Here is a 13,383-nt window from a genome sequence, read left to right as displayed (position 1 = left end):
TGTCCAGAATGATTGCAGTGCTTGCAAGTATATAATTAGTCACTAGTCAGTGTGTAAATACTCTGTAAATTGCTTTATTTGTTAATGTGAAAAGCTCTGCAGAAATAGGAGGTATTATAGGAGCCAGGGCTGAACATAGGAGATAAGGCATTGTGGGAGAAGAACAAGTGGCTGAGGCATCAGTGTGTGTCATGTATCCCTCTGCTGGGACTGAGCTTATAACTTCTCCCTCCTCATTTTCTAAGAACATTGACTCCCCTGGGTGAATAATTTAAAGGACAAATTGCCACTCTTCAGGTACCAAAGCCAGCTATAAGCTAAAATTAAATTAAATCATAAGGCCTTACAAGAAACTGAAGGAAGAGTTGGAAGTATAAAACCAAGGGAATCCAGAGCTAAGGATGAAATATTAGTCTGAACAATGTCATTGCCTCCCCATGCTGATGAAGTGAAAAACTGGAAACCACCCGGGTACAGACTTAAAGGACCACTATCAAATAGCCATTGTGAGGTACTTGGCAGTGGCTATTGCAGTGATTTCAATTCCAGTGGGGTGTTAGAGGGAAGTATGAGAGAGAGAGAGAGAGAGAGAGAGAGAGAGAGAACATTAGATCATCAGGTCCTTGCTTTGTAACTGACTAAGCTAGATGACCTTGACCCAATCACTACTCAATCTAGTCCTTCATTTCAAGATTGAAATAGATAAGAGCAGATATTGTAATTATATTTTCCCTATCAGCTCATAGATAATGGGCTAGTAAAGTCAAGTATAAATAACCAAGTAATATCTAAAAGGCCTAGTATTTCTGCAGAGCATTAGCCCTATTATTAAGTTTCTCATGTTATTCAGGACTCCAATCTTGTAACAGAGAAGCCACATTTTGAGAGGTCAAATAAGGAGTCTTTATTAGAAAGCCAGTGACTGTGAACAGACAGATGTCTCCCCAAAAACTTGCCACCTCAAATACACTTAATACTGTTAGGAAACAGCCATGAGGGTAGGAGAGTAAAGAAAGAACAGAAAAATAATCTCAACAAACCAGATCAACTCTAATGGAGAGTTAAAGAGGGACACCATGGTGGCCTGAGGAGAGTCAGGAGACTTGAGGCATGGTATAAAATGGTGATGAGGGTGTAGAGCCTAAATAGGATCTTGGTTAAGAGGCAGGTTCATAGGACATTCAAGAGTTCCAAGAGTCTTTTGAGTTTATGGTACAAGTCTGGGGGATCCAGTAACCTATTGTCCAAATCTCCACCCTTGCCTCTAAGAATTCAGCTATACCCATCACCTGGGGGTGGGACTTCACCTATAAGAGTTTTTGGAAATTCCCTCTTATCCACCACATTGTCAAGATGGTGCCAGTTAAATTCAATTCCCTAACAACCACCATATTTCAAAAATGGCACCAGTTAGATGATCCATATTTCACGCTATACTCCTTAGTAAGGGGCCAGGAAATATGGGGGCATATTTGTGTAAGGTCTGCTCCTGGATGGCCAGCAGACTCCATCCTCCTCGCAGCAAAGTCTCCACCTAGTACCTGCATTACCTAGGCAACTGGGACACCTGGGAGAGGTCACATCTGCATCCACTGAAGTCGCATCTGAATTTGATGTGGCCACACCTTTCTCGCCCATACCTAGATAAGGCCTAGCCCAGGCCCAGATGCCCTCTCTGCTCTTTTGTAGCTCTCTCTGCTCTCTCTGCTATTTTCTAGCTCTTTCCTCTCTCTTTCCCAGCTCTCTCTCATTCCCAGGTCTTTCCCAGCCACGTGGAGTGCCAACCTGGCCTGGTCCCAGCAGGTCTACTGAATAAACCTACTCCTTACCTGAATACCATGTGAGTGCTGCTGTTCTTACTCGGCTACCTCTCTCTCTGCTCTTTCCTAGCTCTCTCTGCTCTCTGCTCTCTGCTCTCTCTCTGTTCTTTTCTAGCTCTTCTCTCTTTCTCCGCCCATACCCTAGATAAGGCCTAGCCCAGGCCCAGAGGCTCTCTCTTGCTGCTCTCTCTGCTCTTTTCTAGCTCTCAGCTTTTTCCTTCTCTTCTCTTTCCCAGCTCCCTTCTCTTTTCTAGCTCTCTCTCTGCTCTTGTCTAGCTCTTCTCAAGCTCTTTTCTCTCTCTTTCCTCTCTCTTTCCCAGCTCTCTCTCATTCCCAGGTCTTTCCCAGCCACGTGGAGTGCCAACCTTGCCTGGTCCCAGCAGGTCTACTGAATAAACCTACCCCTTACCTGAATACCACGTGTGTGGTGCTGTTCTTACTCAGCCTACCTCTTTTTAAAAACCTAACAATTTGAAAACAGAAAACCATGTTTTCATGCTGTTTCATCCCAAGGGAAGGGAATGTGTATATGGTGGCTTAGAGTGTGGGTACTGTTAGGTCTGCCTGGGAGAACAGCCCCTCCCCCTTCCTCTTCATCAGCCTGAAACCAGTGATCACTTGACTGTCACTCAATTGAATGTGAGTCAGCAAAGTATCCCAGACTCTGAGGTAACTTCCTCATCCTCTGAGGTCTTTTCCTGAACCACCCCATTCACGCCTCCCTTGGACAGTGAGAGGTTCTCCAGGCTCTGAGATTACTTCTGAATCCACTGTGGTCCCACCTCCCACCTTTCCCTATATAATCTGGCACACTAGACCCCTCCCCTTTTTTTCTTTTTTTCCTTCCCTTTGCTCTCCACTTGCCTCCATCTCATGCAGGTTGGCAGTTTGTCCCCCCCAGACTCTTTTCTGCCTGAACCATGAGGCAGTTTCCTTTTGGCAAAACTTACCTTAAATACCACCTTGTGTCCAGGAATCAAACACCACTTAAACTACCCAAGATTGGCTTCTGAGAATGGAAATCAAAATACTTTTCCTAAAATAAAACTCCAAATGCCTAGTCATTCTGTATCAATGAAATAAGGGAGAATTGTGGAATGGTTCCTTTATTTGATCGATACACAGAAAGGACATTGGCAAACAGCTTGGCAGGCATGTTGTGGCATGCAGTTCTACAAAGAGTATAAGTCCACAACAAATATTTGCTAGGCTGCTAAGATCTAGAACAGTGAAAGCTCTAGGGCATGTCCTAGGTCCAGTAGCTTAAGCTTAATTCTGTATTCATTACCTAAGTATGAGCAGCATTGATTGCTTTGGCAGTATCACTGGAATAGGTATTGTTATACAGGAATTCAATCACAAGAAACAGAGAAGCCACACTTTGAGAGGTGGAATTGGGAGTCTTTATTGGAGAGCCAGCAACTTCTGGTGGACTCTTGTCACAAAGATCTGAAGCTCCTCGAATACAATGAACACTATTAGAAAACTGAGCTGTGACACTAGTAAAGCAAAGAAAGAGCAGAAAAATGACACCATAAACCAGATCAACTCCAATGGAGAGCTGAAGTGGGATGGCATGGTGACCGGAGGAGACACAAGGCATGGTGCCTGAGCTCCTCCAGGCCTACAAAAGGTCAGGAGTAGGGGGCAGGGTCCCAGGAAACTCCAGAGTCTCCTGAGTTCAAGGTACAGGACTAACAGGTTCAGTCCCCACCCCTGCCTCTAGGAATCAGGCATACCTATCACCTGAGGATGGAACTTACTGCCTCTACCATGAAGACAAGATGGTACCAGTTAAACCCAATTCCCTATCATGCACCATGTGGCCAAGATAGCATTGGTTAGACCCAGTATCCTTATTTCAGTGTTCTACAGGAATTCAATCAGCAAGATACAGAGAAGCTACACTTTAGGAGGTCAAGCTAACTAGGGAAACAATCAAAGGCCAGTTATCTCAGGGGAACAATCAAGGACAACCAAAGACAGCTATTTTTTGGAGCAAAACTTTTCTGGAGCTAAACAACATGCCACATCTGCAATTGAAAGAATGACCTATTTCACCTCTAGAGTTTTCAGAACTAGGTAAAAATTCCTCATTCTCTATAAGATGCCAAGATTGTGGTAAGGACAAGAGGACTTAGACCCACAATGAAAATTCAGTGATATCCTCATTTCTTGGCCTAGTTGGCTTCTATAACAGGTAAAGGTAGCAGTGAAAATCATATCATCAGAAATTCTCACTTAACTGATGATGTCCAAATCTTTGCATTTTGTTAGCTTAGTAAAAGTTCAAAGGAGAAACATGTATGTGTGTGTCAGAGAGAGAGAAAGAGACAAAAACAGAGAAAGACAGAGACACTGAGAGAAAGAGATAATACTTCTGGAGGGTAGGTTTAATGCCACTAATTCACAAAGTAAGAATGGCTACTCTCCATTACCATTACCATTTCAGAAAAGGATACTTCAACACTAAAACAAAGAAGGGCCCTATTTAGATGTAGCATAGCCCTTGACATTGTTTCAGTTTAATTCTTAGGTAAAATCATCATATTGCTCTTTACTTTTCTTGGTTATCAGAGGCCAGTGAAAACATCATCCTAAACTATAATTATCCTTTGAACTATTTTTGGAAGTCCTTATTTTTGTAAGGTATTTCTAGAATGAGACAACCTCTTTCTCTGACAATTGCAATCTTCAACTTCCTCAGGGCCCAACTTAAAGCCTCATTTCTAACATTGAAGTTTTCCCTGACTGCTGATGACTACAACAGCTTTTCTCATAGGAATTTCTACAGTACTTGAAATGTTACTGTATCATCAACCCTTTTTATTTTGTAGAAAAGGTGTTTGGAATTTAGAATGTTGTAGAGATAATGGTTTCTTCTTTCCTTTTTTCTTTTTTAACTCTGTGTGCATGGGGCTTGAATTTAAAGATGAGGTACTATCCCTGAGCTTTTTTTTTTGCAAGTCGTGTGACTTGAACTCTGGGCCTGGGCGCTGTCCCTCAGCTCTTCAACTCAAGGCTAGTGCTCTATCACTTGAGCCACAGTGCCACTTCTGGTTTTCTGAACGGTATATTGGAGATAAGAGTCTCATGAACATTCTTTCCCAGGCTGGCTTTGAACTGTGATCCTCAGATCTCAGCCTCCTGAGTAGCTAAGATGACAGGCATGAGCCACCAGCACCCGGCTCCTGATTTTTTTTTTTTACTCAAAGTTAGTGCTCTACCACTTGAGTCACAGCTCCACTCCCAACTTTTTTTTGGTGGTCAATTGAAGATAAGAGTCTCATAGACTTCCTGCCCTATCTGGCTTTGAACTGTGATCCTCAGATCTCAGCCTCCTCAGTAACTATGATTATAGGCATGAGCAACTGGCATCCAGCTAACAGTTTCAAGTAAAAGGGTAAAAGTTCTATTACAGGAAGAAGACACCAAGTTAGAAATGCCTGAGATAATCCTAAATTAGGAAAGAGAATAGACACATGGAACTCTAGAGCAGAGACAAATCATCCAGTATTTTTATCAGTTGACTAGTGTGTTGACTATTTCTTAAAATTTCACCAAGAAAGGACTTTGAACTTCGAGGTTGTTTCTTTACTCTGTTAAGTAACATCAAAGTGACCACCACTTGCATCTTGTGGTAAGTGGTCCCTTATTCTTGTTTATATAATGACAGTATCCTTCAGAAATAATCTAGTCCAGTTCTCTGTTAGTGAAGTAATGCTAAATCCCAACAGATAAAGACTAATGTTGGGATTTCTATGATATGTGAGCTTGTAGGCAGTTTAAGTATAATGATTTTCTCTTCCTGTGTCTCTAGATATATGGTGCACCATTACACATCAGTGTGGTTCTCACATGAGATTAAAAAGGCAATTTGGGTCACAAAAGATAGTGAACATCTGTAACCCTAGCTAATCAGGAAACAAAAGTGAGAAAATTGATGCCTTGGCCATATGGGCAAACCGCAAGATAGTATCTGAAAACTAACTAAAAACAAGAGGTCGGGGCTCAGTTGGTAGAGTTCTCAAGTCCAAGACTCTGAGCTCAATACTCAATATGAGGGGAGGCAAACAACAACAAAACCACCACATTTCCTTAGTCTACTGGGTTCTGATTTCCATTTTTTCACTCTTATTTCTTTTTCCCTCCTTTTGCATCCATTACCCCCATCCTCTCCTCCTTCCACCTTACCCTGCTCTCAGACTCAATAGGTATTTACATCATCTACATGATGTAAGTTTCTTATTGTCCTTTATGGACTGATTGTTGTGTGCCATTCAGTTGGGTTTTGTTACATGTGATTTCTCCAAGAAGTCATTGTAGGTTTACAAAGTAGAAAAAAAATAAGCCAATGGGTTGATTTTTGTTCAAGGAACAAGCTAGCCTTTTTTCCTTGGGAAAAAAAAACACATATAGGCAATTAATTCCAAAATCAGCCAAACTCCTTAGAGTTGGAGCCCTACCTTCCTTTTTTCTCTCTATTATAATTACCAAAATACTAGATACTTAGTAACAGTTGTAAATTATTGACAATGATGTAAGAGATCCTTCTTTATTTTCCTTTTGGTGGCTGGCCTTTAGTCCCTTTAAAAACACTAGATCTTGACATTTAAATGCATTTTTTAAACCTTTTACGCATTTTTACATGTTAACCTTCAAGCTATTCATACCCAGCCCTGCAAAGGAGAACTTCCATCTCTGGAACAAATTTATTCTATGACTTTCACCAGTGCTCTAAACTTGACCTGCCCACAAGTTTTCACGTTTGTGAAATAAAGATTGTTCTTTAATAGAGACTGAGATATTGGAGGGCTGGGACCACGCCTTTTAATCTTCCGTATGTTACCATACAGAGCCTTGTCTCGGGCTCTGCCCACGCAGATGCTCAGAAAATGCTTGCTAACTGAACATTTTTATGATCACTGGTAGAAAGACAGCATAAATGCAAAACACGAATTTTCCCTTGCGCTGAGTTACCCAGGAGCATCATTCTCATTCAGAGATGGCCACATTTCAGAAAGTAGGTCTCATAAAACATACAATTTAATGAAGCCATCTGGGAAGATGATCATCATATAAATGCAAGATATTGATATTATCTGACTACTTGAGGGAAATATCATGTAAATGAAGGCTCAACCCAGCCCCATAATTCAAATCTAGTATTGATATACAAGGTCTTTAGATAATAGACTTTGCAGATTGATATTTCTCAGAAATCTGAGAATACTTTCTCCCCTCCTTTACAATTTGATATTTTTGCAGTAAGACTTTGTTTTACTTTTGAGAACATATTTTTTTTCAATTTATCAATGTCAGCTGGGAGTTTTGAAACAGAGATTGTACATGTTTCTTTATTTTCTGTTTTTTTTAAAACTGCTTTTCTTCTTTAAAAGCAAAAAATAAAAGATACAAACAACACAGGCAGTCTTTCCTATGTGGATAATTATGTGCAGTGTAATTCAATTATTCAGTACCAAAACTGATTTAGCTGTTCCTTTTTTCTTTTATTATCTTCTTGTAAGAATGTGTTTTTTGCTCTTGATTACTGTCTTTAAGATTGTTCTGGATGGAGCCACACAGTAAAGCATATTCCTTGTTAATCTATGTACCTTCTTTATCTGAGAGACAATTGCTAAAGCAGTGCCAATTTCAATCATGCCGCTAATCTCACCAAGATAACATTCAGCTAGCTTTCGTACTCTCAATCTTTTGATATTAGATTAGACTAGTCTGAGAAAAAAGAAAGTACTTCCTCTACATTAGAGGGGCTATTTTATGGCCTCGGCTAAAGACATTACCATGAGCATCTGGCAGCAGCTGCCATCACTATCTGAACCAAAGTTCCCCCAGGTTCTTCACAGTACCTTTAGGAACTAATGGGATCCAGTATTTGAATCAACTTCCTGAAACACAGCATATTTGGCCAAAGCTATCTCCATCCAATCTCTCACTACATACTCATCAATTCCACACACTCTTCTTGGAGAATGGAGACCACGGACATTATCTGGATGCTGGGTTTTCTGCTCCCCAGAGGACACACATAGCATTAACTTAGAGAACATGTGTGTCAGAGGGAGAGATACAGAAGCAGAAAGGCTTTTCTGCACCCTCTGACTGATGATTGGGATAGGTGAGATATAGAAGGAGTGGAAAACATGCTCTTTCATCCTTTTCATACTAGATTCTGGTACTAAAGAAACTCTTTTTTCCATTGCTAGTCTTACATCCCTAAACCACAGCCTACAAACAAGTTGTGCAGGGTGGAGTTACTTGCATTCCTTATACCTCAGAGAGGAGTTTTGCATACTCAGGAAGGGTAAGAAGAAATCTCCTTAGCACTGATGGTGTAAAAATATTCTGAGCTTTATCTTAATGATGTTGATGGGTGGTCCAGTCTTGAAGCCATATAAGCAAGCTATTCAGTGAGTGTCAGGGGCCAGATACAATGCCTCTAGCACTGTAGGGTAGTGGCATCACTAAGATGAAGTGGAAGATACTAATTTTCACCTGTCCACAAATAATTTACAGAGATATCTATCTACAAACCAAAATAATTCTAGGAGGGCCTATGGGCCCACAATGGAGAGAAATCAGAAGAGAGGAAGAAGGAAGAAGATGAGTAAAAAGAAAAGAAAAGAAAATGAAAAGAAAGAAAGCCTACATAAGGCACAGTAAGTGAGAAAGCCTAGTTCATGCCTTCAGAGGGCTCTCAGCCTGGTAGGGAGCTCATAGGAGACTTTGTGCACACATCTTGATATTCCCAACATTAGTCTTAATATTGAGTCTTTAAGACCTTTCTTATGTTGAAAAGAAGTGAAACTCTATTGTAAAGGTGATGACAGAAATAATCTGGATATCCATAAGGATTGGAACTCTGACTACAGAGATAGCAAATAGAGAAATGATCTGTCATAACCAATGGTAACTCATTTACAATTGGTATGTTAACAAAACCAGATTTGTCTCAATTTTTTAAAAGAAATATATGTGGGAAAAATTTGTCTCATGAAACACCAAACAACTGTGGGAACCAAACATTTCCTTTTCAAGGGAAATTTCATTCAGAGAAATCCATCTTTAAAATAACTGATTGTTTTCTTAGCTGAATTGAATATATTCAAAGCTAGGTATGACAATAAAGGAAAATTGGAGTGTGTGGCATTCTTCTCTTGAGTCCCAATATTGGTGAGAATTTGGGACTTTACACATGAAAGTATTAAATAAATATTGATTCACTTAAAAATGAAATGTGGATACTGGGTCTAACTGGTGCCATCTTGGCAATGTGGTAGATGATAGGGAATTTCCAAAAACTCTTAGAGATGAAGTCCCACTCCCACCCCCAGATGGTAAGCAGGCCTGAATTCCTAGAAGCAGGGGTAAGGACTTGGGCAATAGGTTACTGGACCTGCCAGATCTCTACCATAAACTCAAGAGACTCTTTGAACTCTGGAGCTCTCTGTGACCCTGCCTCTGACTGTAATTGTATTTAGGCCCACCACCTGAGCCATAATTTTACACCATGCCTCATGTCTCCTGACTCTCCTCAGGTAACCATGGCAACTCTCTTCAACTCTCCATTATACTTGATCTGGTTTGTTGATATTATTTTTCTGCTTTCTTTACTCTTCTACCCTTATGGCTCAGTTTCCTAACAGTATTGAGTGAATTCAAGGCAGCAAGTTTTGGGCGGCCATATGTCTGCTCACTGTCACTGGCTTTCTAATAAAGACTCCCTCTTTGACCTCTCAAAATGTGGCTTCTCTGTATCTGGTGACTGAATTCCCATATAACAAAAATACTGGGGTTGGGAAGGTGGCTCAGTGGTAGAGTGCTTTCCTTGCATGCATGAGGCTCTGGGTTCGATTCCTCAGAACCACATAAGCAGAAAAAACCAAAAGTGGTGCTGTGCTTCAAGTGGTAGAGTGCTAGCCTTGGGCTGAAGAGCTGAGGGACAGCACCAAGGCCCAAATTGAGGCCCCATGACCAGCAAAATAATAATAATAATAATAATAATAATAACTGGGGGTTTGCACCTGAGTGTGAGATTCATTGAAAGGAGACCATCACATGGTTCAGGCAGAAAGAGTTTGTTGGGGGGGGGGGCGGGGAGAGCAAACTGCCAGCCCACAAACTGCCAGGTATGCAAAGAGCAAAGAAGAGAGGGAACTTATGGTAGAGAGAGATTATATATGGAAAGGCAGGGTAGTGTGACCATAGCAGAGGCAGAAGTGATCTCAGAGCCTGGGGAATATCTCACTGTCTGAAAGAGGTGTGACCATGGCAGTTCAGGAAGTGACCTCAGAGAATGAGGAAATGACCTCAAGTCTGGGGTCCTTGGCTGACTCACAGTCAGGCGATTGACAGGTGATTACTGGTTTTTAGCATGGGATTTCTGGTAAGGCTAACATTTTCACAAAAAGAGGAAGGGCAGGGAGACTGTTTTCCCAGGCAGACATACTAACATTTCAGCCTTTTGATAGTTATAAAAGCATGTGGACTCTCTCGCTACTTCCTGCTAGCAAGGGGTGTTGGTTTTAGGGGTAAGAAGCAGAAATGTTGTCCAGTCTGAGAGACAGCAGCAATAACAGTCCCTGGGTGGTGAACACATGTACGAGTCTTTGGATCAAGTCTGAAAGAAGTTTTATGAGGCAGGGCATGAACACTAGAGGGCATGAACACTAGAAACACTAGAGGGCACACAAATGGCAGAGGGAAAGGCAGCCATCTGTTCAGAGCAGAAAAGAAAAAAGTAAATGACTTGACTAATTCCTGTCTCCTGCATTCCAGGTGGCTCTGGAGTTAGTGGATCATGTTCCTGACTACTCCTGACTGATTAACATCTGGCGACTGGGTGGGGAGAGCATGGTGGACTGGTTAATAATAACCAATCAGAAGCTAGGCCTGGATTAGAATGGTTAAGGGACCAGTGGGAGACATTGGTAGATGTCTGGATTATCATAGCACTTTAGGACACTAAAGATTGAAATTACTGTCAGTTCTGTATCCAAGGCAGCCTGCCTACATGGGAAACAGATATTAGATACATTTGTTCACACCCAAATCTGATGAGCTTCTTTGCAGTTTGAGCTTAAAACTGTATATTTTTGTCCTTTTGTCCTTTTGCCTATGGAGCCAGTTAAGTCTTGGTTACCATAGTTTGAATTTAAAACTGTCCTTTATTTTCTTTTGGCCTATGGAGCCATTGAGTCTTGGTTGCCAGAAAACCTTTAAAAACAATTTGGTAAAGAGACACATTATTATACAAATTGACCTTTGAACACTTACTAGAAGGGTAGGGGTACATGAAAACCCAGCACACGGCCAAGATGGTGAATTTCCAGACAAGTCAAGATGGAAAGAAAACTTGGTGGAGCTTTATTAAGTAAGCAAGCAGACACACAAACAGAAGGAAGGGACATACTCAGAGTATGGATGCTCTAACAAGTGATTTTCCTTTTCTTTCTCTTCTTTTTTTCTTTTTTCTTTCTTTCTTTCTTTCTTTTTTTTCTGCTAATACTAGGATTTGAACTCAGGTTTCATACTTGCTGAGCTGACACTATACCACTCCAAGATTACTACTTGCTGGTAGTTGGAGATAGAGTCTCAAGGTCTTCTCTATTCAGGCTTCAAACTGTAATCCTCCAAACTTCTGTCTCCTGAGTACCTAAAATTAAAAGCTGAGCTACCTGCATGCAGACTCCAAATGATTTTTCTATAAACACCAAAAGTATTAAACTGAAAGAAGACTCCATACTCTGTCACTAAAGTGTTTGAGAAATCAAAGGAAGATTTTGTAAGAAGATTTTTTTTTATTATTTTACCTTCATAGCCAAACAGTCAAAACATATGGAAAACAATAGAGGGAAAAACTGAAAATCATCCACAATCATACTACACAGAGCTAATTCAACTGTGTGTGCCCTTATGAACATTTTTTTATGTACACATACTTTTTCAATCAAAATGGATACTAGGAACCCAGCTATTTAGTAGATCTTTAACTTAGTAATACATACTTTTGCATGACAATTATATACCTTTAAATTACTGTAGAGAGTTGAGCAATATCCTACAAAACTTGTTGTGAGCTCAGAAACCCAGAAAATAATCACTTCATGGATTCATAACCTAGGATCCTGTAGCTCATGCCTATAATCCAAGCTACTTAGGAGTCTGACATCTGAGGATCATGGTTTGAAGTAACCCAAGCAGATAAGTCTATGACACTCTTATCTTCAATAAACTAGTCAGAAAAAGCTGGAAGTGGCATTGTGACTTAAGTGGTAGAATACTAGCCTTGAGCACAAAGAGGCTCAGGAACAGCACCCAGGCCATGAGTTCAAGCCCCAGGACTGACCCATAAAAAAGAATATAAAATAGGCTATGCCTTTTTTGATCATGTATATCCCAATCACTTAAAAGCCATATGATAATGCATTTATTTCTAAAGCATCTATAAGATTATTTCTTTGTTGCTTTGTATGTCCCTCCCCCACAGTATAACCCCTGCTTTCACTATATTTGATGTCAGTATAACTTGTGGAGGAGATGGGGAAAAACAAGTCGTTTAAGGATACAGGTAGACCTGTTGCAACAATGAGAAGTACAAGTTGTCATGTCAAAAACGAGCTTTACAACGTTGGTGCGGTGGGGGGGGAGGATTGGGTAGGGAGGTGGGGGGGAGGCTAGGAAGGGATGTGAAGGGTAAACAAAGGAGGAGGCTGCAATGCTTGATAAGAAATATATGCATTATCCTGCCCATGTAATTGTAACCCCCTCTGTACAGTATGTTCACAAAAAAAAAGAAAAGAAAAAAAAGCCATACGATATAAATAAATACTTGCATATATTTATAAAGCACTAGCATATATTGTTATACTAAATATGCATTATAAAGCAACCACAAAATGGGGAGAACCAGACACTGGTGGTTGATGCTTTAGTTCTAGCCATTGAGGAAGCTGAGATCTGAGGATACTAGTTCCAAGCCAGCCCAGGCAGGAAAGTTTGTAAGACTCTTATCTACAAGTAACCTCCAAAAGGCCAGAAGTGGAGTTGTAGATCAAATGATAGAGAAAGAAAATTAAGGAACAGTGAGCAGGCCCTGAATTCAAGCCTCAGTACCAGCAGAAAATAAGGGGGGGAGGAGATTTCAAAGGAAGGTAGCAATTTTTTTAAGTTTTGGGATCAACCCTGATCCCACTTTGAAGATCACTGCTGAGACACTGTTCTCAGCTAGGGACAAGATGTTCTTGGGATGTGATGAACTCAAGGATATCCTGATTATCCAAATACACAGGGGACCAATCAGAAAAGTAATTCTGGAGGATTTGCCAGCTAAAATCTACTTTTATATACACTTGCTCATTTTTCTAGATCTGATTCCAATATCATCCCTGTACAAAAACTTGTGTCATTTCTACCATCTGAGTACAGACGTCTGACAAACATTTACAGCCCTTGATAACATTTATTGGTTGTCCGTGTATGTCTCCCCCATTGACAATCAGCTTTGCAAAGGCAAGGTTATCTCCATATTCTTCATGACTTT

The sequence above is a fragment of the Dipodomys merriami genome, unplaced genomic scaffold (genome assembly GCF_024711535.1).
Source record: "Dipodomys merriami isolate MVZ:Mamm:240054 unplaced genomic scaffold, mDipMer1.0.p SCAF_1, whole genome shotgun sequence".
Classification (NCBI taxonomy): domain Eukaryota; kingdom Metazoa; phylum Chordata; class Mammalia; order Rodentia; family Heteromyidae; genus Dipodomys; species Dipodomys merriami.
The sequence above is the reverse complement of the archived record's forward strand: the minus strand, read 5'-3'. Positions refer to the sequence as shown.